The sequence below is a fragment of the Gorilla gorilla genome, chromosome 10 (genome assembly GCF_029281585.2).
Source record: "Gorilla gorilla gorilla isolate KB3781 chromosome 10, NHGRI_mGorGor1-v2.1_pri, whole genome shotgun sequence".
In the NCBI taxonomy this organism is placed as follows: domain Eukaryota; kingdom Metazoa; phylum Chordata; class Mammalia; order Primates; family Hominidae; genus Gorilla; species Gorilla gorilla.
This window is the reverse complement of record NC_073234.2, coordinates 22837254-22842599: the sequence shown is the minus strand read 5'-3', so window position 1 is coordinate 22842599 and position 5346 is coordinate 22837254.

Genomic DNA, 5346 nt, shown 5'->3' with positions numbered 1-5346 from the left:
CTGAAAAAAGAACATAGGGATGCCAGCACCCCGAGTCATTTTCCAATGCGCATCGCATCAGTTTTAGAGCATCCTCTGTGGTCTTAATGCTTATTCCTTTCCAGGGTGCGTAACCACCCATGGACCTCTGCTTATCGGATTAGTTATGCTCTCCAATGTAGCAGTCCTGCACCTGTTTTCCCACCTTTCTTGACCACAAAGAAAGGGGTCGGGTCTGCTGGATTCTAGGGGTCCTTTACTAGCATGCCCAATATTGCCTTTGCACTCAGGGGTGAGTTCTAGAGCTGGGCTGTGTTCCTGAGTATTTCATAACAACCCAGTTGCCCCATGAAAATGCATTCCCATAAATAACAGTTCCTATGCAAATTCATTTCAGAGAGGGTGTAGGTAACCTTTTGACTCAGGATTGAGATAGAGTTTTTGACCACTAGGGCCTTTGTCCTTCTTTTTCTTTGTAGGAATATGCCCTAATTATTGATCTTAAACTTTTTGTTGTCCCGGATTAAGTCTTTTTGGGTACGAAATATGACAGATGGATCCTGTTTATCCTATGTGCCTTTTTCCTATGAGAAGGGGAGCAAGGAGAAAAGGATGGACTTGCTGGCTTTATGTGCTAAAGTCCAGTAAATAAACTTCTGGGTGCTATGTTGTCTTTCCAGTAGTATTGACTTACATAGGATCACTAGGCAAAGCTGTGAGAGAGATAGTTTCTCTCTTGGTAGATGGATTTTGGGAACACAGCGGAAGCACGTTTGCTCATTGCCCGCATTTGCCACTATAGGAATATGTGCCTTCCCTTAATTTACTTAATTCATTTTCATCCTGATCTATTATGTTGTTGTAGACCCAGTTCCAGTTGTTAAAGTACTGGGTCATCAGTTTTAAGGCCCTGGCAAGGGTGGTGGGGAATGGGTCCCACATAACTGCCTATGTTGACAGCTGTATACCTAAATTGGGAGGGACACCAGGGTTCATAGCCTAGGTGCCTAAGGATGCAGCGTAGAGCTCCCTTAGATCCCTTTGGAGATACAACTTGCTCTAATACTTGGGAAAGGAAGTAAAAGTCTGAAGCATTAGTACCTAGGAGGCAGGGATCAAAGGCAGTAGATTCACAGGTAAGGAGAATTTGGGGGCTACACTTTCAAGAGAGTCGTGATCAGGACTCAGAAGGTATGGGTCAGAAGGAGAGGTAGTCGCACATGCATGGGCGACTGTTGAGTAGAGACTTCTGGCTGTGCCATGATCTTGACTGGCCAATGCCAGGAGTTCAGGATGACACCTTTCTGCCTCTAGTCAGCCCTCGACTTCCCCCAGGAATATTGTGAAACTGGAAGCTGGTTCCAGGCAGACCAATGCTCCCAACCCACAAGGGTTGGGAGTTGTTAGCCTTTTCCCAGAAAGCCTCACATCTGAGTCTTAAGTCCAGCAGCCACGCTAATCGTTTTTAACCAGCTGACAGGTACCTGGAATTTTCCTCTGATTCTAAGGAAGGATAGGATAGAATAGCAAGCAAAAGTGGTCCAATATTACTCGCCGCTTTGGAGAATCCCCATATAGGCCACCAAATCTTACTGGTGGGTCTTTGTTCTTAGAGCTCCCAAGATGGTGGCAAGCCACTCCCAAGATGGCAGCAAGCCTTTTGTTCCCTGACCTGGGGTTCTTGGCCTCACGAATTCCAAGGAATTGAACCTTGAGCCATGCAGTGAGTGTTATAGCTCTATTAGAAGCCATGGGTCATGGAAGAGAACCATGGAACACAGCAACTAGTGTTCAGCTTGATTAGGACAAATCTGGGCACTTAGCCATGCAGGAACAATGGCGAGCCTCTAGCCCGATCGGGAGTAGCAACAGGCACCTCACTGGATCAGAAGCGCAGGGACACCCTGCCAGATCCGGAGGGGTGGAAGTCAGCAGCAGGTCTACAACAGTGGTGATCAGCAATGGTGGACGGCAGACGAAAGCTCAGCTTGAGCCAGAACAAACATGGACCAGAAGAGTGTGCAGTTCCAAGATTTAACAGAGTGAAAACAGAGCTCCTGTACAACGGGAGGGGACCCAAAGGGGGTTGCCAAAGTCTAAAACTTTACTTTCCAAATCGAAGTCTAATCCATCAGATTCTCTAAAACATCAAACATTTTAACTTATAATGTCACTTTTACATCTCTGCAAGGCAAATTTACTGACTCAGGTAAGTCAAGTTTACTGGGTTAAATTTAGAACTACAGTGTAGATACTTAAAAGTCAGAGATTTGAGACCAAGACTCAAGACATAGACATATCCCCAACACAAGGCTGAGTCACAAATGAATACTCTCAGCACTGTTTTAGAGCTGAGCTCTGCCTGCTGTGTCATGGATCCCTAAGGCCATTTCCTCCACTGGTAACGATATCCAAGTCATGAGTTAAAACTCTTTTTTTTTTGAGACAGAGCCTCACTCCATCTCCCAGGCTGGAGTGCAGTGGCAGGATCTCAGCTCACTGCAACCTCCACCTCCCAGGTTCAAGCAATTCTAGTGCCTCAGCCTCCCAAGTAGCTGGGATTACAGGCATGCCCACCACACCAGGCTAATTTTTTTTTTTTTTTTAAGAAAATAACAGGGTTTTACCATATTGGCCAGGCTGGTTTGAACTTTTGGCCTCAAGTGATCCACCCACCTTGGCTTCCCAAAGTACTGGGATTACAGGTGTAAACCACTGTGCCCACCCATGAGTTACAAGTTTACCTAGTTATCATCTCATTTAGGTACAGCTACTTTCTTTCACAACTTCATTTGAATAAATTTTTTTTTTTTTGAGACAGAGTTTCGTTGTTGTTGCCCAGGCTGGAGTGCAATGGCACGATCTCAGCTCACCACAACCTCCAACTTCCAGGTTCAAGCGATTCTCCTGCCCTAGACTCCCAAGTAGCTGGGATTACAGGCGTGCAACACCACGCCCCGCTAATTTTTGTATTTTTAGTAGAGATAGGGTTTCTCCATGTTGGTCAGGCTGGTCTCAAACTCCTGACCTCAGGTGATCCACCTGCCTCGGCCTCCAAAAGTGCTGGGATTATAGGCATGAACCACTGCACCTGGCCTAATTTCTTTATTTTCTAAGTGTTCAAGTCTACATTCCTCTTGTTTGGAGGAGGGGTAATACTATGGTTTCAATGTGTCCCCAAAATATTAATGTGCTAGAAACTTAACCCCTCTGCCCTCATGAGTGGATTAATGTTGCTATCATGGGAGTGGGTTTGTTATAAAAGCAAGCTCTCTCTGTCTTGCTTGCCCTTGCCCTTTCACCATGTGATGCCCTCCACCATGTTATGATGTAGCAAGAAGGCCCTCATTAGATGGTGGCACCATACTCTTGAACCATGAACTAAATAAACCTCTATTCCTTATAAATTATCCAGCCTCCATAACTATGATCTAAATAAACCTCTATTTTTCACAAATTACTCAGTCTGTGATATTCAGTTATAGCAACAGAAAACAAACTAAGACAGGTAGGAAATGGGGGATGACCCCATCTGATTTGATTCTTAAGTTTTTTAATGACATCAGATGCAGAGTAATAGAAGTTTCCATGCTCTGGAAATTGCAAATCAAGTTACAATCTTTACACATGTACATTTGGAAGGGCTTGTTGCTTATAATTACCCATCCCTCCTTGCAGCCCTAGTAGTCATCATTGGCAGAGACAACTTGGCAAAGGATGAAAACAGTATATGTGATGAAATGCAGCAAATCTTGAAGCCAGGACCATCTAAAAAGACCTGAAGAAATCTTAATTTGCTTTAAAAGTGTTCAAAGTAGTGATATCTAGATATACCGAGGTATACCCAGCACTACGCACCTAGGTTTGGGTACAAAGTATCTTAACTCCATCCCTGGCCACCCAGTAGAGAACGCTGCCAGATAGCTGCAAGAACTGTAGTACACACTGTCTTCACCCCTATGTCTTAGTCTGTTCTGGCTGCTATAATAAAATACCTTAGACTGAGGGCTGGGGCACCGTGGCTCATGCCTGTAATCCCAGCACTTTGGGAGGCAGAGGCAGGTGGATCACCTGAGGTCAGGAGTTTGAGACCAGCCTGGCCAAGATGGTGAAACCCCATCTCTAAAACTACAAAAATTAGCCAGGCATGGTGGCAAACACCTGTAATCCCAGCTACTTGGGAGGCTGAGGCAGGAGAATCGCTTGAACCCAGGAAGTGGAGGTTGCAGTGAGCCGAGATCGTGCCATTGCATTCCAGCCTGAGCGACAGAGCAAGACTATGTCAAAAAAAAAAAAAAAAAAGGAAAAAAAAAAAACCTTAGACTGGATGGCTTATAAACAACAAATATTTACTTCTCACAGTTCTGCAGACTGAGAAGTCCCATCAAAGCACCTACAGATTCAGTGTCTGGTGAGGTTCTTGCTTCCTCATAAATGGTGCCTTCTTGCTGCATCTTCACATGGTGGAAGGGCCAGCCTAGCCACCTCTCTGGGATCTAGCAACACTAATCCCATTCATGAGGCAGAGCCCTCATGACCGAAACATCTCCCAAAAGCCTCCTAACCACCTCCTAATACCATCACACTGGGGGTTAGGATTTCAACATATGAACTATGAGGGAGACACAAACATTCAGACCATAGCATCCTACTTCTAGTAGAATCTTACCACCTTTGAAATCCAGAGAAGTTTCAGAATATGTCACCCTTGCCAAATCCAGCTGGGAAACCTTTGATTGTCCCCACACAGAAAAGAAGGAAGGAAGAAAAAAGGAAACCAAGATTTTTTTGCTTGGGAATATTTCCCCAAATGAGTGGTTTTGCTCCCTTTTCAGAGTTTTTTCACCAAATATCTATAGCATATACAGATAAGCTGTGTGTGTGTGTGTGTGTGTGTGTGTGTGTGTGTGTGTGTGTGTTTGGAGAAAGATCCTGCCTTGGGAAAAATGGAGTAGACATAATTTTCTCTATTCCTCCCATTCAGTACAACTTAAAACCCTGAGCATTATATGTAAACCAAACATAAGAAGACTCTCAAAGGTGTAGAAAAGAAGGCAGACTGGCTAGGGACCACAAGACCCAAGAAACAACATGGTAATGAGTCCCATGGGTTTCCTTTTTGCCTCACATATCTCATACTGAGTGCTAAAGAGGCCGGCAACCCAGAAACACCAACATGCCCAGAAAAAATAAGCTCCAATAAAAGCCTGCTCTTTCTAACCAAAGGACAAGAAGAGGGGCAGCCTACCAAGACATACACTTCTAGACAATAACCACTCCATTCGAGCTAAACACCAAATTTAAAACTGTGCCCCTACCCACACACCGAGCAACGGCCAAGAGGGGAGTCTAGACTTCCTCCCTCAT